General features: G+C 49.8%; 1 non-coding gene and 1 pseudogene across 1 annotated transcript; both read right to left on the reverse strand.

Moving 5' to 3' along the window:
• Positions 1–670: 670 nt before the first annotated feature.
• LOC142039278 (endogenous retrovirus group V member 1 Env polyprotein-like) lies at positions 671–1,774 on the reverse strand (annotated as a pseudogene).
• Positions 1,775–9,817: 8,043 nt separating this feature from the next.
• On the reverse strand, positions 9,818–9,889 carry TRNAM-CAU (transfer RNA methionine (anticodon CAU)). Its single transcript has one exon. It is a non-coding gene; the product is annotated as a tRNA-Met (tRNA).
• Between the last annotated feature and the right edge of the window lie 9,736 nt (positions 9,890–19,625).

Consider the following 19,625-nt stretch of genomic DNA (forward strand, 5'->3'; position numbering starts at 1 on the left):
CAAAGTCGTGCACACCCGACTCGGCAGTTCGCCTCAAGTTTATACAGTCAGGTATTACATATTCACAATACGCCTATACATATGCATGACCTATCCCCGCTTCATATTAAAATTAGCTCTGAGACGTCATTTCCATGGTCCCCTCCCAACTGCGCCTGCGCAGGGCCTCTTTATGGTGGTCGTCTCGTGGCCGCAGAGATGAAGATAGATGACTCCTCTTCATCACTGCTAGTAACCTTTTTCCTTGCGCAGGCTCAGTGATTTCTTGGTATTCACCCGAGCTGCAAGACCAGTCTTAGCTGGCTCTTGGGGCCTGCTCCTGCTTCTTATCAAGGACTGTCTTTACCTCATTGGCTGGTTCTTGGGATCCGCTCTTCTTATCAAGGACAGTCTCTACCTCAGCTAATTTCAACAATGTAAGCACTAGACATCATCTTTCACCCCCCTTTATTATGTCTACTGAGATTCTTTTGACTCCCCTTGTCTCAGTCCCCCCTTTTCTAGAAAATAGTAAATTCTTTTACTATATTTAATCCTAGTACTTCTAATACATTATTTCCCTATCTAGCATCCTCTCAAAGTATTTGTTGGTCTCCAGTTTTCGTCGTAACTGATTCTTTTTCTATTCACTGTAAGAGTGTCCTGTACTCTTACAGCACAAAAGGCCACATCAAACCACTATGCAAAGGACCACAGACAAAAGAATGTTTATTATAGTGACAAACAAATGCTTTAACCATGTCAAATTTGGCAACCAGGAGGTTAGTTTTTCTAATATGCCTGTCAAGCCCCAAGAAGTGTCATCTTGGGAAACTTCATGTAGTATTTTAGTCCTTTCCCATATCTCCTCAAGATCTGTTTCAATTCGTTGGTTTTGATTGATATAGGTACAGCAAGTTTGGTTTATAACTACACATAAGCCCCCTTCTTTTGCTAAAAGCATGTCCAATCCCATTCTATTTTGGAGTACTACTTTACTTAGGGATTGTATTTTCAATTACAGCCCTCGAATTGCATCAACTGTAGCACTTTCTATAATCTCTAATGTAGCAGATATATTCACGATAGCTTTCTCCAACTCGCTTACCCCTAAAGAGGGGATTAACCATCAGACAAAACTATGGTACCCAGTACCTCAAATAACTAGTGGCTTTTCAGCCCGTTTTACACAGAGCCAAGGTGTTCTCAAAAACCCTCAGGGAGACGAAGCTCCCTCGAATATACTGGTCTGAGGTGCAAGGTACCCTCGAACACAGTGTCCCTTTCAGTTCTGGGGTAAACTCTTTCTGGCCCTGCCATCCCCACAGAGCCACCAGTATCTGGGCCCTGTGTTGCATCTTGGACCGAGATGCGTCTCCCTTCTGTCTTGTTCTTGCTCCTTCTTTCCTGGCCCCCCCTTTGGTTTCTGGATATAATAGAAACTGATACTTAAGTTTAGTCCAAGAGGTTCTAATTTTCCTTTATCAAAAGTTCCCAGATTTTCCGCAAGACTACAATTATCCATGTCTCCCCAAATGTTATCAGTAATATTTAAGCAACGGCCAGCAATTAAGATCTCTTTAGGGTTGGGCACTTCCAGATCAAAGTTGGGTCTCTGCTGGGTATTTCCCTTTCCATGAAGGCATGATCCATTCCTGTGTGGCCCGTCTTTAATAAGAGATGTCCAATTTGTGGTCAGGATTCCTAAAAAGGGGAGTTCCATGTTCCCCTGAGGAAGGGGGTTACATACCCAACAATCTGATAAATTTAGTACTTTCGATATAGTCTCTGTCATATTTAAATAAGTATTTCGATCCCAAGCCTGCCCCTTGGACAAGGTCCAACTCAGAAGCATAACAATCAATGTCTCACAAATTTGAGCTTCAAAGGTCCTTTTTCTTGTGAAGTCCATTGTCCTTTGGGTGCCTTCTTCACCCTACTGTGATGGATCCAGGCGTTCTGTTCCTTGATCTTAATCGCGGTGAAGGAGGTAAGTAGTACTTGAAATGGTCCTTCCCACTGCGGCTCCAGAGTTTTTTCTGTAAGAGACTTTATATACACATAATCTCCTGGTTGAATATTATGCACAGGCCCATCCAAACCTCTCCCTCGAGTCCCTACCACATGCTTCCTGATTTTATTAAGTTGCTTACCTAATGCCACCATGTAAGAAGTCATAATTTCATCCCCCGCTTGTACAGACACCCCTCTCTGTATCCCGTAGGGTTGTCCATACAGGATTTCAAAGGGGCTCAGTCCTTCTTTTGCCCTTGGTCTTGTTGGTATACGCAGAAGGGCTAAAGGGAGAGACCGAGGCCATGTCAAATTTGCTTCTTGTCTTAATTTCACAATTTGCTGGTTGATTAAGTGGTTCATTTTTTCCACTTGACCACTCGACTGGGGGTGATATGGAGTATGAAGCTGCCAATCTATACCCAAGTGGCGGCTAATTTGTTGTACTATTTTTGAGACAAAATGTGGTCCTCTGTCAGAGGATATGGTTGCTGGAACCCCAAAACGTGGTATCATCTCTTGTACCAGTATTTTAGTTACCTCCCGAGCTTTAGCTGTTCTTGTTGGGAATGCTTCTGGCCAACCTGAAAAGGTATCAGTTAATACCAATAAATATCGATACCCCCCTTTTCTTGGAAGTGCTGTAAAATCAATTTGCCATTGCTGTCCAGGCCCATTGCCTTTTCCAATCTGGCCCATTTCTGGCTTGGGGGTATTCTTAGGATTAGTCTGGAGGCAAAGATCACACTGTTGTGTCACCTGTCTCACCGTGGTGTATAAATTTCTAGCCACAATTTCTCTTACCAAATGATTATACAGAGCCTCTGTTCCCCAATGTCTTTTCCTATGTTCCTCCCGTATCAAATGCCAAAATAAGCAAGAGGGAACGATGAGCTTTCCCTGTGGGGTATGAGCCCACCCCTCTTCATTATATGACCCTTCTAAATCTGTAATGAGCTTCTGATCTTCCTTGGTGTATTCTGGCTTACCTTCTAGGGAGATCTGCCTATCAGGAATTAAGGCCCCTTCTATTTTCACCTTTGTTTTGGCCACTTGTTTTGCCTCTCTGTCCGCCAGCTCATTCCCTTTTTCCAAATCTGAGCTCACTTTCTGGTGTGCCTTAATATGCATAATTGCTACTTTCTTAGGGAGCTGGACAGCTTCCAGTAACTTCAGAATTTCTTCTGCGTGTTTGATATTTTTCCCTTGAGAACTCAATAGTCCTCTCTCCTTCCAAATTGCTCCATGTGCGTGTACAACTCCAAAGGCATATTTTGAGTCTGTATAAATGTTCACAACTTTGCCCTGGGCCAATTCCAGGGCGCGGGTTTGAGCAATTATTTCTGCCTTCTGTGCGGAGGTGTTCATGGGCAGAGCCCCTGATTCTATTACCTCTTGGCTGGTGGTGACGGCATATCCCGCATGTTGATTACCATTTAGGACGTAACTGCTTCCGTCTGTGAACCAAGTGTCCCCGTTTTCCATGGGGCTGTCTTTCAGGTCTGGGCGACTGGCGTATGTTACTTCGATGGTTTCCAAACAGTCATGATGTACCGGTTCTCCTGTGTTCCCGCTGAGAAAAGAAGCTGGGTTGACAATGTTAGTGACTACAATCTCCATGTCATCCTGCTCTACCAATATAGCTTGAGATCTCAGGAATCTTTGTGGAGAGAGCCAGTGTCCACCTTTTGCTTCCAGTACTGCTGATACTGTGTGAGACACCAGAACAGTCATTTTCTGACCCAGAGTAAACTTTCGGGATTCCTGTATATTCAGTATCATGGCCGCAACCGCCCGCAGGCATCCAGGCCAACCTTTTGCAGTTGTGTCTAACTGCTTAGAGAGATAGGCAACTGCCCGTTGATATGGGCCCAGGTTTTGTGCTAATATTCCCAGGGCAATGCCCTGCTTCTCGTGGGAGTAAAGAAGAAATGGCTTACTCACATCTGGGAGTCCTAAGGCTGGGGCCGACATCAAAGCCTTTTTCAGTAGCTCAAAGGCTCGTTCGGTCTCCTTATTCCACTCAAGGTGTTTCTGCTCAGTGGCTGTCAACGCATACAGTGGTTTAACAAGCAATCCATAATTATAGATCCACAATCGGCACCACCCTGTCATTCCCAGAAAAGTCTGTAACTCTTTTACTGTCTGAGGTCTCCGAGTTTGACATATTGCCTCTTTACGGGCCTGTCCCAAAGTTCTTTGTCCCGCACTAATTTCATAGCCCAAATAATTCACTTTGCATTGCATTACCTGTGCCTTTTTCTTGGATACCTGGTACCCCTGGAGTCCCAGGAAATTCAACAGACTCACCGTCCATGTCATACAATCTTTCTCTGTTTTGGTGGCGATCAGGATATCATCCACATACTGCAACAGCTTCCCCTCCTCAGACGGGGCATCCCAGGATTCTAAGTCTTTTGCAAGCTGATTGCCAAAAATGGTAGGACTATTCTTAAATCCTTGTGGCAACACCATCCAAGTGAGCTGGGTCTTTCGACCACTCTTGGGGTTTTCCCATTCAAATGCAAATATTTTTTGGCTGGCTTCATGGAGAGGGAGGCAAAAGAAAGCATCCTTCAAATCTAAAACAGTAAACCAAGTCAATTCAGGTGTTAATATGGGCAACAGGGTATATGGGTTCGCCACTACCGGGTAAAGATCTTCAGTTATCCTATTCACTGCCCGTAAGTGTTGGACCACCCGATATGACCCATCGGGCTTCCGAACAGGTAATATAGGGGTATTGAATTCAGACTCACACTCTTTTAATAATCCCAACTGCAAAAATTTTTCTATCACTGGCCGGATTCCTTCTCTGTCTTCCTTCTTTAGGGGATATTGTTTAATTCTTACCGGCTTTTGGCCTTCCTTGATCCTAACTTCAACAGGTGGAGCACTTTTCGCTCTCCCAGGTGCATCAGTAGCCCATACCCCCGGGGTACACTTGGTTTAAGATGTCCTCGTTAATGCTTCCTTCTAGGGGTAGACTGGTTAAGGTTAGGCTCAATATTTGAATATATTGTTGATCTTTTACCTCCAGAGTAATTTCTCCCTTTTTGAATACAATTTTTGCTCCCAATTGTTCCAACAAGTCCCTTCCCAGAAGTGCCTTTGGGGAGTTGGGCATATATAAAAATTTATGAATGCCCCACTGTTTTCCTAATTTATATTCTAAAGGTTTACAAAAATATGCCTTTTCACTTTGGCCAGTCGCTCCTTTCACCATGACATAATCATCTCCCAGGGGCATCAAAGCTTGATTCAGAACCGAGTATGTTGCTCCTGTATCTACCAAAAATTCTGCCTCTTGTTGTGTTTTCCGTAGCTTAATTATAACCAGTGGCTCCACTAGGGTAGATTCCCCAGGTTCCCGTCAATCTCCCTTCACATGGGCTACCGTTCTTCCTGTTTGAGCCCGCTGATCCTCTTTGTTCCTTGGGCATTCCTTTTACCAATGACCGAATTTCTTACACAAAGCACATTGATCCTTGCCCAGTCGGGGCAAGTCTCGTCTAGGCCCTCTTCCTCTTTCTTCCTGAATAACAGCCATTAATTTCCTTTGCCCTTGCCTTTATCCTTCTTCTCTGTTACTAAATACTCTCCATGCTTCATCCAACAATATTTCTAAATTCCTACCCTCTGTAGGGCGTAATTTCTGAAGTTTGTGCCTTATATCCCCTGTAGATTGACCCCAAAACAGGGAAACTAATTGTTGTATTCCTACCTCTGACCCAGGATCCAGTGGTGTGCTGCGGCGCATCACATCCCTCAGTCGATCCAGGAATTAGAATGGAGACTGGGAAGGGCTCTGTTTAACTGCATATAAAGCTGAACAATTTATAGTTTTGGGGATTGCTCTCTCCATTCCTTTTGTAATCCACTCCTGATACCCCTGCAATCTTTCCATATGTGCAGATCTATTAGCATCCCACTTTGGGTCTTGGAGAGGGAAATATTCCTTAATGTCCCCTCCTGTAATCTTATAATGATCTTCAGCAAGATTCCCTGCTGTTTCTCTCTCTCAGTCACATATGCCAACAATAACTGTATATCCTTCCAATCAGGGTTATGCTGTTTTACAATAAATTGGAAATGCTTAGCTACACTTATCGGATCTCTCCTATAATCTTTTGCAACCTTTTTCCATTCCCCTAGGTCAGCAGTAGAAAAGGGTACTTTGATTCACATCGTCCCACCATCTGGCCCCACTGCCTCTCGGAGAGATACTTGTAAAGCTGTTGAGGTAATTTTCTTCCTAGTATGGGAAGATACAGGACTGCTCGGGGGGGTCGGAGTTCTATCTGAGTCTGCATCCTGTTCCTGTGGTCGAGGGGGAGGCTTAAACAAATCAGTTAAATCTTGTTCTGGTACCTGATGAATTTTATTTGTCTTTGTACATCTTTGTCCAATACTACATGCTGAACAACACCGCCTCAGTTTACCTCTAAGCTCCTTGTTGTTTTCTCGCTCAAGTGCAAGCACCACGGGGTCCTGTGGGGATACCATTCCACAGTCCCTTTGCCACTCCAGATGGTTTCGGAGGGTGAAAAACATGTCTGCATATGAAACCTCATCCCATTTTCCTTCTCTCCTTAAAAACAGCATTAGTTGCAATAGAGTATTATAATCTAGTGACCCATTAAGTGGCCACTTAGCATCATCTTCTAACTTATACAATGGCCACCATTGATTGCAGTATTTAATAAGGTTCTTTTTACTTTCCGTACCTCCGGTCCCAACAATATCTTTCCAGTGGGCAATTACACAGCCCAGAGGACTCTTCCTTAATACTCCTCCTTGATTGTTTCCCATTTTATATCTCCTCCTAATGATTCTTAAGTTTGATCTTGGCTTCTCCTTTTAATAAGCTTCCACGCAAATTGTTTCTTACACTTCTTTTACACGTACCAAATTTCTGGAATTAAATTTTACTTTATACACCAATGTCAGTATTTTGGATTCTTGGTGAGCTCTTTCCCAATCATAAAAGTGTGGAATTTGGAGAATACACTCAAGGCAGTCTGGTTTCTGTCTGCTAGATGTACAGTGCCAGCTTCTCCCACAAGGTTTACACTTCAACAAAACCCAAGCCAGATGCTAATTATTATATAGTCCAGTTGCAAGCCCACATACAAAGCAAGGAATCACCCCTATTAATACATAAAGACATTCACACATTAACAAACATACATACACCTAAAAATTTCAACAGATCATTTCCACACACCCACACAAAATCTTTAACATAAATTTCCAAACATTCACATCATACAATCATCACTCCAGTTGACAACCTTTCAGCAGCTGCAAAAATGTACCAAGCGCAATTGCGAGGGGGTCCACTTACCCCAAAAACGTACCAAGCGCAACTGCGAGGGCTTGCACTTACCCTTCTCCTGGCTCTTATATACCAGTCATTGACAGGTCTGTCCTGGCTCCCGATACTGGGATGCAGCAGTCACCCCGGATTTGCTCGATTCACCCCCAAGATTGCTGGTGGCCGCTCTATCAGTCAGCAAATCCCCCCCTTGTTACCATAAAGGGTACCCTCCTCCCATACGGGGACTACGCTGCACGCCAGACATCTCTGCACAACTTACCAGCTGCCCCGGCCCGTACTTTTACAGGCTCCCTTTGTGAAACATATCATTTGGTCCGTGGCTTCAGGAGGTTGTTGTCTGCTCCCGCGGTGAGCGGCTGGCAGTGGAAGCTCCTCCGAGGAAAGTGCTTGGGGCGTGCCTGGGGGGTGTCTGCTCCGCAGTCGGTCCCACAGCCAAGCAGAGTCTCCTGGCTGGCTCGCCAAACTGATGTGCCAGGACAATTTCAGTGCTTCACACCAGACTCCTCTACCCGCCCAAGCAGGACGTGTCTCAGCTCTTATACACTCTTTTTTTTCCTCCCACCTCTCTGCTAAACAAAGGGAAGAGGCATCTTCTGACAGCGTCATTCCCTGTGGGCTCTCCTACCGCTTTGTGATTGCCGGACGGCCATTTTTGACACTGTCATGCCCACATGTTCTCAGATCTCCCTCTCAGGGACTGTCTGCTTCCTTTGGACCAAGAAGTGTGTGGATATAAAAAGATATACCATGCAGTGGTATCCACTCTGGAATGAAGACGAGCACTTAGCACAAGCGATATTCCTGTGGATGGCCCATTGCCTGCAGAGCCAGAGGCGACCTCACAGTCGACATGCAAGCGATCTTCTGGCTTCTGGCCAGTCAGGTACTCAGGTAGCAGGGAGCTCACCTGCAAATCCCCGTGCTATCTTTCTGCTGCCAGCTCGTGAAGCACTTCCAGGAAGAAAGACCCATAGAAGAGGCCACTCTCCATTATCTTTGAAAGGTCGCGACAACTGGGAGAGGTTCCTGAGTCCTGGAAGAAAGTCATTGTCACTCCTATCTTCCCCAAAGGCACAAAGGAGAATGGGGGCAATAGCAGGCTGGTCCGCCTCACCTCGATCCCTGGGAAGGGGAAGGAGCAACTCATCCTGGAAACCCTTTGCACACCCATGAAGAACAAGAATGCGATTGGTCTTGTTTTCATTTCGTTCTACTCCTAGCTCATTTCTGTCAGACTGTGCTTTTCTGGTTTTGGGGGGGCTTGGGGGGGTGTTTGTGTGTGTGTTTGTGAGAGAGAGGGGTATTTGCTAGGAGATCTCAAGCTGCACTAGCCAGTGAGGAGAGTGGATTGGCATCAGGGACTGCCCAGGGTTGGAGCAGGACACTGGACAAACCAGGCCTGGGCTCCAGGCATGGATTCTGCACAGACCTGTGGTACAGTCTAGGGTTCAGAGCACCTGCTGACGTGCACATGGGAGTGAGGGGGTGGGTGTCCAGCAAATGCAAATTTGCTGAATTCCAGTCCTGAGCAGCCAGAAGAGAGGGAAAGACTCGGGCTATGTGTGAGTTTTGTCTTGTAGTGAGCAAGAGAAGACAAAGAAAACACCGCCATGCCTCCCAATTTTTCCAGGCTCAGCTGCACTCCTTCACTGCAGACTACTCCAGCATGGGTTCTCCCCATGCTGCGCTTCTGAACAGGAAAATCTCTTTCAGCGTGGGCTCTTCCACAGGCTTCAGGCCCGTCAGGGAAGTCTTCACTGGCGTGCCTTCTCCGCAGGTTGCAGTTCCTTCAGGAGTATCCACCTGCTCCAGCCAGCATGGGTGCCCTGGGTGCCACAAGCTTTGCAGATGGCTCAGTGTGGTGGAGGCCCCTGGAACCAGCTGTGTGTGTGTGTGTGGTGCAGGGCAGCCCCTTAGCTCTTCCCCACAGAGGCCACCCTGCAGCAGCCCCTCTCCCCACCACTGCCAACACCTAGCCACGTATGGCCAATACAGTGCCCATGGGGAATACCTACTCAGCCCTGCTCCTGGCTGGAGCTGCGAGTGAGCACGGCAGCAAACAGACTAGGATGGAGAACCCCCCCAGATGGTCAAGCTGATTGCATTGGTGTTTGCCAAAGTAGCAGCAGCCTTGTCCTCCTCCTCCCCACCTGCAGATTCCTGGAGGTCCCTGCTTGCGGCTGGGAAGTTGGGATTGAGCTGCCGGATGGGAAGGGAGAAACGCCTGTGTCCCCAAGCCACCCACTTCCTTGTGGGGGGAGCACTGCCTGCTGCTCCACAGCCACCCATCTGCCTTGGCGAGGGGCACTATGGGAGTGCTGGCTCCTAAGAAGGCAAAGGAGAAAGAAGGTGGCAGTGGCAGAGAGGAGGGGCTGAGGGAACAGGAGGGCCGTGGCCATGGGTGCCCAGAGAGCTAGAGCAGTGCAGGTTAAAAGTTGCTGGGAGAGGCAGCAGCTGTCAGGAGGAGGGAAAAAAAGGGCCAGTTAGCAGAGGATGGTTTCGATCCATCGACCTCTGGGTTATGGGCCCAGCACGCTTCCGCTGCGCCACTCTGCTCCCCCCAGCACCTCTGCCGGCACCTCCCACGGCCCTGCCTGATGCTCCCTGGCACTGCCAGCCCTCATGCCTCCTTCCCTTCCTCTGTCCTGTGCCCTCACGCAGGCCAGGAAATGGGCTCTCTGGAAAGTTCACCTCCTTTGGGCCTGGAGTGGGTAGCTCAAAGGCCTTGCCTTGCTGCTCTCCCCAAAACCCTGCACGGGGACTTTCTTCTTGGCCACCCAAGCTGGCTCTGCAGGCACTGGAGGAAACCCCGGAGCGAGGGGGCAACCTTGTTGCTTTGCAGGACAGAGTTATTGCCTGTCCTGTTCTCACCTTGTACCTCATACTAAGCAGCCGTTAACCACATATCCTTACTCTTGGTTGCGGTCCTAGCCAAGCTCCTGACCTTGCCAAAGGGGGCGACCAAAAGAGAGGGCAGGGGATGAGGTTCATCAGAGGGAAGAGCTGGCAGGAGGACCCAAGGAAGCTTGTTATGGGTTGCACAAGCTGGACTGCCTTCCTCTGCTGGCACAGTCCAGGCTGACTTCAGACCCTGGTCCTCTTTTGAAAGACATGCTGTCCCCTTCTGCCCCAAAGGAGCCCTTCCCTCAGTGAGAATGAGGTTTTTCTCTCCTGAGGCTGCTCCAGACTGCTCCAGACTTAGGTGAATTCTACCATTATATCAAGGCAGCTCTCCCACATGCCATGGGTTCTTTGGACAGCAAGCAGCCGTGTGGTGCTTAGTTGCCAGCTGGGCTTAACCCACGACAACCTTGCAGCTATGTTGGCGAACTGAGCGGGGAGGAGAACAAACCACCACGAGACTCCAGCTGTGCTGCACAAAGTCTTTAATGAGAAGGAGGAAATGCAGTGGCACGGAACAGAGACCGAGAAACACAGCTGCTGGGTTCAGGGAGGCACAGAGAATGGCCCATAGCCCAAGGACAAGCTCCAGGCAAAGCGCTTGCCTTTCCCCATTTCGATCCAGCCGGTGGCAATGCCAGCCCACCAAGAGCAGGCCCTAACTCCGGCACGCTCCCTCCGTCAGCAGGAGGTTCAGCAAAGCAGAAGAGAATGAGCCCTTTCCAGAGGAGCTCAGAGCAAAGCAGAGCCAGAGGAGACACGGCGAGGCCTGCAGTGCAGCAAGGAGCAGCAGGCACAGGTCCCTTCTGCGCGGTGGGATGAGGACACTCAGCCCACCTGCAAGCCGTGGCTACGCTCCTGCTGCTGCAGGATCCCTGTCTTCCTTGGTGCTCCAAAGGGGATGATCTGCTGGCTTCAGCAGTTCAGACCGCAGCGGGTGGGAGGCAGACACAGCCCTGACCCCCCCAGACCGAGGGAGCCCCCAGAAGAGATGGGAACCCCCCCGGCGCTGAGGGAGCTCCCAACAGCAGCTGACAGCGAGGATCCCACGGCTGTGCTCTGAGGGAAAGAGGTGAGGATGGGGCCCGGCAGGGTCACCACCACCGGGGAGGCCTGGATGGCCACCGTCGAGTCAGCGCAGCGGGCGACACAGGGCTCATTGCAGCTGCTTGCAAGTGGGGTTGGGCCGGAGGCGCCGCAGGGCGTTGGGAGACAGGGTCTGAAGCAAGACATCTCTCGGCGAGGGAGGCAAAGCTGAAACACAGAGCAGGCAGGGAGCATGAACCTCAATATCAGTCTGTCTGTCTTTTCCTCAGCTCTCTCCGTGGAGACTCTTTGTTTTCAAAACACCCAGTGTGCCGACATTTGCCATGGCCCTCATTGTGCCCTCCGAGTTGCACGGCACAGGAAGGCTGACCCACTTTTGGAATAGGCCCCAGCGCAGTGGCTTTAAAGCGCCTGTGGAAAGACTGATCATACCCCATCTCCATTGTTGCTTTGAAGATGGCACTGGACGCCCTTGGCCACTTGGTTAGAGACGGCCTCCTGCAGGTGCACATTCTGGTGGGCAGACCCCCCTGCAGCTGAGCCCCATGGATCCCCTTCTGCTTGAAAGAGCCCTCCTCTTCCCAGCTCTCCCCAGCCACCTCCCCCAAAAGGCAAAGAGATTGCAGCCCTTCAACAGTTGTATGGCAGGGCAAAGCTGAGGCAGCCCAAGTATCAGCCTCAGTAGCCACCAAGACAGCAGTTCAGCTCAGAGAGAGAGATGGAGCGGACTCAGGCTTACCTTGCTCCTCGAGGAAAGGGAGGCAAGAGAGGAGGATGCAGAGCCTGGAGCAGCGCAGGCTTTTATGCTGTGTCCCAGAGCCCTGGGGGGGCCACAAACATTCCTTGCTCATGAAGCATCTCAACACCTAGTGGTTGCAGCTTGCCGAGGCCTCTCTCGTGATTAAGCCTTTGCCTCTTTCACCTGAAATGTTTTCCTCTCACTGCGTATCGTCTAACATCAATATAATTAATTTGTGTCCAGCTCTGCTAAGACCTATTGGCTCCAAGGTCTCAGACTAGCTGTGCAGACATTTTAAGTGACTGTGTCCTTCCCCTACCCAAATTAAGCTGTTTTGCTCAGCAAGGTCATCCCAGATGCCAAAGTCCTAGATGGCCTGCTTTTGAGCAGAGGCTGAGGGAAGAGAGCCAAAAGATCGTGGCTGTTTCTCCTGGGTGAGTGATGGGGTGGCCCATTCCATGCATTTCAAATTTCAAAGGGACATCGGATCAGTCTCCCGGAGCACCTGGCAGTCACATGAGCCCTTGAGCAACCACCAAAGGGCAATGCCTTGGAAGACAGCAAATGCAGGAGGTTGCATAGAAGCACCAGTTGATCCAGGAAGGATGCTAAAATGTGTGGAAAAGCCCTTGATGAAAGCAGCACTTTGGGACTATAAGCTCTGGTATCCCTGGTACGCCTCAGGCCGGGGCAACGTGTCCACTGAAGTCCACCGCAGGGTGACTCATGTTTGCCTGGAGTTCAGGGTTTTTCCCAACTCCTCCACATCATGATGACTCCCAGGTGCTCTGGGAGACTGATCCCATGTCCCTTTGTAGTTTGAAATGCCTGGAATGGGCCACCCCATCCCTCACCCAGGAAAAAGGGCTGTGAGCTTTTAGCTCCCTGCCCTGAGCCTCTCCTCAAAAGCAGGTCATCCAGGCTTCTGGCCTCTGGGATGACCTTGCTGAGCAAAACAGGTCAATTTGGGCGTGGGTCTCTTTCAGAGAAGGACGCCGGCATCTCGTTGATCACAAAACCATGCTGTGGTAGAGCCTGATGAGCGTAAGCTAGGTCCTGCGGGCTGTCGCTCCGGCCCACAGGGGTCTTCCTTCCAGCCCACAAAGCACTATCTTTGACGTTGAGCTTTGCCACATCCCTGGTGAGATGAGGCTCTTCTCCCATATGGGATTGTGCAGTCTTGATGTTCTGCTTAAAATTACTCACAGTCTCCTGTGTGTCTACTAGGTGTTGAGATGCTTCATGAGCAAGGAATGTTTGTGGCCCCCCCAGGGCTCTGGGACACAGCATAAAAGCCTGCGCTGCTCCAGGCTCTGCATCCTCCACTCTTGCCTCCCTTTCCTCGAGGAGCAAGGTAAGCCTGAGTCCGCTCCATCTCTCTCTGTGAGCTGAACTGCTGTCTTGGTGGCTACTGAGGCTGATACTTGGGCTGCCTCAGCTTTGCCCTGCCATACAACTGTTGAAGGGCTGCAATCTCTTTGCCTTTTGGGGGAGGTGGCTGGGGAGAGCTGGGAAGAGGAGGGCTCTTTCAAGCAGAAGGGGATCCATGGGGCTCAGCTGCAGGGGGGTCTGCCCACCAGAACGTGCACCTGCAGGAGGCCGTCTCTAACCAAATGGCCAAGGGCGTCCAGTGCCATCTTCAAAGCAACAATGGAGATGGGGTATGACCAGTCTTTCCACAGGCGCTTTAAAGCCACTGCGCTGGGGCCTATTCCAAAAGTGGGTCAGCCTTCCTGTGCCGTGCAACTCGGAGGGCACAATGAGGGCCATGGCAAATGTCGGCACACTGGGTGTTTTGAAAACAAAGAGTGTCCACGGAGAGAGCTGAGGAAAAGACAGACAGACTGATATTGAGGTTCATGCTCCCTGCCTGCTCTGTGTTTCAGCTTTGCCTCCCTCGCCGAGAGATGTCTTGCTTCAGACCCTGTCTCCCAACGCCCTGCGGCGCCTCTGGCCCAACCCCACTTGCAAGCAGCTGCAGTGAGCCCTGTGTCGCCCGCTGCGCTGACTCGACGGTGGCCATCCAGGCCTCCCCGGTGGTGGTGACCCTGCCGGGCCCCATCCTCACCTCTTTCCCTCAGAGCACAGCCGTGGGATCCTCGCTGTCAGCTGCTGTTGGGAGCTCCCTCAGCGCCGGGGGGGTTCCCATCTCTTCTGGGGGCTCCCTCGGCCTGGGGGGGTCAGGGCTGTGTCTGCCTCCCACCCGCTGCGGTCTGAACTGCTGAAGCCAGCAGATCATCCCCTTTGGAGCACCAAGGAAGACAGGGATCCTGCAGCAGCAGGAGCGTAGCCACGGCTTGCAGGTGGGCTGAGTGTCCTCATCCCACCGCGCAGAAGGGACCTGTGCCTGCTGCTCCTCGCTGCACTGCAGGCCTCGCCGTGTCTCCTCTGGCTCTGCTTTGCTCTGAGCTCCTCGGGAAAGGGCTCATTCTCTTCTGCTTTGCTGAACCTCCTGCTGACGGAGGGAGCGTGCCGGAGTTAGGGCCTGCTCTTGGTGGGCTGGCATTGCCACCGGCTGGATCGAAATGGGGAAAGGCAAGCGCTTTGCCTGGAGCTTGTCCTTGGGCTATGGGCCATTCTCTGTGCCTCCCTGAACCCAGCAGACGTGTTTCTCGGTCTCTGTTCCGTGCCACTGCAATTCTTCCTTCTCATTAAAGACTTTGTGCAGCACAGCTGGAGTCTCGTGGTGGTTTGTTCTCCTCCTCCCTCCGTTGGCTTCACGCTCTGCAAGGAGGAGCACTGGCTTCTGTCCCGATCTTACCAGCAGTTGTGGGTGGAGCTCCCTGAAGTTACAGCAGAGCACCAAAAAGCCTCAGAGTCTTTGAGCATGAGTCTGTCACCTGGTGATCACGGCCCTGTGGGGCCAGTTGCCAAATTGTTCATTTTGAAAGTTAATAGAGACCTTTTGAATTAACTTTTCAGTCCTCTCAATTGTTGTTCACAAAATCATATGAAAACCAGTCATGGCACTTCTCTCTTTCATTGGTGTTGTGGAAAGAAACTCCAGGGGATAGGTATGGAGTGGAAAGGAGAAAAGCCCTTCTTTTCATGGCTGGACGTAGGCTGTGTGACTGCAAGATGGGGTTAGGCTGGGCATTTCACTAGGGAACTGAGCATGCACAATCATGATCCCGCTCTTCGTAACTCCACCTACTTGTAGAACTGCTATTGGCAGAGCGGGAGTCTGCAAATACTGTGCTAACACACACCCCACATACAACCCCACTGTCCAGACTGGGTTTTGACTGTCAGCACAGCAAAACCATGCTTTTTGCTCTAAGCAAGCCCTGGAATCAGAGACTTGAGAAGCTTTGTCCCCTTTAGGTAGAGAGTCTAGCTGTGAGGGGCTCCTTGTGGTTCCCTTGGCCCACAGGCTGTAAGCTGCAAGCTGCAAGAGAAATGAGAGTGTCTCAGTTCTTACTTACCAGGAACATCGTTACATCCAGTTCCAGTAAACTTCAGGATGCCTCTGCAATGCCGGAGCCTGGACAGGTTAGGTCAGCCTCTCCAGGGTGACTTCAGATCTGACAGACAGGCCTCTGAGCCACTACATAAGGAGCAGGCCTCCTGCCACCACACAGCCCAATTGCATTGCTGGCCTCATGAAGCACAGCCTGTCCCTTGACCACCACCAAGGCATTTGTCATGGTTTAACCCCAGCCAGCAACTTAGCACCATGCAGCCGCTCACTCACTCACTCCCCCCCAGCCAGTGGGATGGGGGAGAGAATTGGGAAAAGAAGTAAAACTCGTGGGTTGAGAGAAGAACGGTTTAATAGAACAGGAAAGAAGAAACTAATAATGATAATGATAACACCAATAAAATGAAAACAGCAATAATAAAAGGATTGGAATGTACAAATGATGCGCAGTGCAATTGCTCACCACCCGCCGACCGACACCCAGCTAGTCCCTGAGCGGCCATTCCCTGCCCCCACCCCCCAGTTCCTATACTAGATGGGACGTCACATGGTATGGAATACCCCGTTGGCCAGTTTGGGCCAGCTGCCCTGGCAGTGTCCTGTGCCAGCTTCTTGTGCCCCTCCAGCTTTCTCGCTGGCTGGGCTTGAGAAGCTGAAAAATCCTTGGCTTTGGTCTAAACACTACTTAGCAACAACTGAAAACATCAGCGTTATCAACATTCTTTGCATACTGAACTCAGAACATAGCACCGTACCAGCTACTAGGAAGAGAGTTAACTCTATCCCAGCTGAAACCAGGACAGTATCCACCCCTTATTCTATACCATTGATGTCATGCTCAGTTCCCATACCTTTGGTTACATCCTTGTCAATCATCATCACCTTTTCCATCCCTTTGAGACATACGAACAATGATATGTATATGTATATATGTATACACACACAGAGATGGCATTCCTGTAGTTTATGGGTCATGTTCATAAAGTGTTCATTGAGTTAATTTAGTTCCTGACTCAGGGTGCCATCTGTCCTACCAGTCTTTCTGGGCAGGAGGGATGGTGCAAAGTCCTCTCAGTCGGTAGAGCAGAATTGGGCTTCAGCCCGGTGCAACGAGCAGGTGACATTGGACGCAGCAGGAGGATGGTGTGCACCGTTGGGTTGTTGCATGCTGGAGTCAATTCTGGTTCCATCACTGCTGTGCTTCGCTCAGTTTTATCATAGTTCATTCTTGCTTCATCTAAGTGATTCTTACTATAGTACTATGGATATAGCATATAACAATTATAGTAATGATAACATACAGTAGCAGGGTTATATAGCAACTAATATCATACAGTTTACTTCTGGCTATTCTCACCTAAAATCAAATCCCCTTGAGGCACACCTTGGACTTCTCCATCTTTTCGCATCACCCACCAAGTGCACCCAGGCCATTGAGCAAAAGCAATCCCACGAATGGGTTTACCTTTTCCTGAGGCAGGAGTAACCCAGACTGTCTTCCCTAACATATTTTTTTATGTGCACTACAGGGACTTTATCCCCTTCCACAGTATGTAAAAATTCTGACTGGGCAGGGCCACCCCGACTGGCAGATCCTCTGGTGTTGACTAACCAGGTGGCTTTTGCTAAATGTGTATCCCAATGTTTGAAAGTTCCCCCTGCCCCATTGCTTTCAATGTAGTCTTTAAAGTCCATTGTATCGCTCAATTTTCCCAGAGGCTGGTGCATGATAGGGGATATGATACACCCACTCAATGCCATGCTCTTTGGCCCAGGTGTCTATGAGGTTGTTTTGGAAATGAGTCCCGTTGTCTGACTCAGTTCTTTCTGGGGTGCCATGTCGCCACAAGACCTGCTTTTCAAGGCCCAGGATAGTGTTCTGGGCGGTGGCATGGGGTACAGAATATGTTTCCAGCCATCTGGTGGTTGCTTCCACCATTGTAAGCACATAGTACTTGCCTTGGTGAGTTTGTGGGAGTGTGATATAGTCAATCTGCCAGGCTTCCCCATATTTATATTTCAGCCATCGCCCCTCCAAACCACAGGGGCTTTAACCGCTTGGCTTGCTTAATTGCAGCACATGTTTCACATTCATGGATAACCTGTGTGATAGTGTCCATGGTCAAGTCCACCCCTTGATCACGAGCCCATCTATATGTTGCATCTCTTCCCTGATGGCCTGATGAAGTATCATGGGCCCACTGAGCCATAAATAGCTCACCCTTATGTTGCCAGTCCAGGTCCACCTGAGACACTTCAATCTTATTGGCCTGATCTGCCTGTTGGTTGTTTTGATGTTCTTCAGTGGCCCGACCCTTGGGTACGTGAGCATCTACATGACGTACTTTTACAACCAGATTCTCTAGCCAGGACGCAATATCTTGCCACAGTGCGGCAGCCCAAATGGGTTTACCTCTGCTCTGCCAGTTGCTCTGCTTCCATTGCTGTAACCACCCCCACAGGGCATTTGCCACCATCCATGAGTCAGTATAGAGATAGAGCACTGGCCACTTTTCTCTTTCAGCAATGTCTAATGCTTGCTGGATGGCTTTCACCTCTGCAAACTGACTCGATTCACCTTCTCCTTCAGCAGTTTCTGCAACTTGTCGTGTAGGACTCCATACAGCAGCCTTCCACCTCCGATGCTTTCCCACAATGTGACAGGATCCATCAGTGAACAGGGCATATTGCCTCTCATTTTCTGGCAGTTTATTATACAGCGGGGCTTCTTCAGCACGTGTCACCTCCTCCTCTGGCGACATTCCAAAATCTTTGCCTTCTGGCCCGTCCATGATCACTTCTAAAATTCCTGGGTGACTGGGGTTTCCTATGCGAGCCTGTTGTGTGATCAGTGCAATCCACTTACTCCATGTGGCATCAGTCACGTGATGTGTAGAGGAGACCCTCCCTTTGAACATCCAGCCCAGCACTGGCAGTCGGGGTGCTAAGAGGAGCTGTGTTTCAGCACCAACCGCTTCTGAGGCAGCTTGAACTCCTTCATACGCTGTCAATATCTCTTTTTCAGTTGGAGTATAGCGAGCCTCAGATCCTCGATATCCTCGACTTCAAAACCCCAGGGGTCGGCCTCAGGTGTTCCCAGGTGCTTTCTGCCAGAGGCTCCAGGTAGGGCCGTTCTCCCCGGCTGCAGTGTAGAGCACATTTTTAACATCTTGTCCTGCCCAGACTGGTCCAAGGGCTACTGCATGAACAATCTCCCGCTTAATTTGTTCAAAGGCTTGTTGTTGCTCAGGGCCCCATTCAAAATCATTCTTCTTCCGGGTCACTGTATTGGGTCTGGCTGAGATGGAGTTAATACTCCCCACAGCAGCCCTCATAGCACTGTGCCCTGCATCAGTAGCTAGAAAGGTGTCGATAGCACACCAGTGTTTTGGCTACTGCTGAGCAGTGCTGGCACAGCATCAAGGCTGTCTCCCCAACATTTTTGCCCTCCCCTCAATGGCAGGCTGGGGCAGGGCAAGATCTTGGGAGGGGACACAATCAGGACAGCTGACCTGAACTAACCAAACAGATATTCCATACCATATGACGTCAGCTCAGATATAAAAGCTAAGTAAAGGGAGACAGAGGGGGGGGCATTTTGTCTTCCGGAGCAACCACTACGCGTACTGAAGCCCTGCTTCCCGAGAAGTGGCTAGACATCGCCTGCTGATGGGAAGTAGAGAATAACATCATCTGTTTTTTTCTTTGCTTTCGCACGCGCGACCTTTGCTATCACTGTATTAAACTGTCCTTATCTTGACCCACGAGCCTTCTGTTATATTTTCTTCCCCCCCAGCTGAGGAGGGGGAGTGATAGAGCGGCTTTGGTGGGCACCTGGCATCCAACCAGGGTCAACCCACCACAGTCACTTGATAGAGAGGGCTTACAATCAGACTGTAATTTGGCATATGCATTCTCCAAAAACCCACGACGCCTAAGAAAGCCTGTGTTTCCTTTTTACTAGTCGGTGGAGACAGAGCTGCTATTTTGTTACTTACGTCCATTGGGATCTGACGTCGTCCATCTTGCCATTTTATTCCTAAAAACTGGATCTCCTGTGCAGGTCCCTTGACCTTACTTTCTTTTATGGCAAAACCGGCTTTCAGAAGGATTTGGATTATTTTCTTCCCTTTCTCAAAGACTTCTTCTGCCGTGTTGCCCCATACAATGATGTCATCAATGTA

This window comes from Buteo buteo, chromosome 13 (assembly GCF_964188355.1).
Source record: "Buteo buteo chromosome 13, bButBut1.hap1.1, whole genome shotgun sequence".
NCBI classification, from domain to species: domain Eukaryota; kingdom Metazoa; phylum Chordata; class Aves; order Accipitriformes; family Accipitridae; genus Buteo; species Buteo buteo.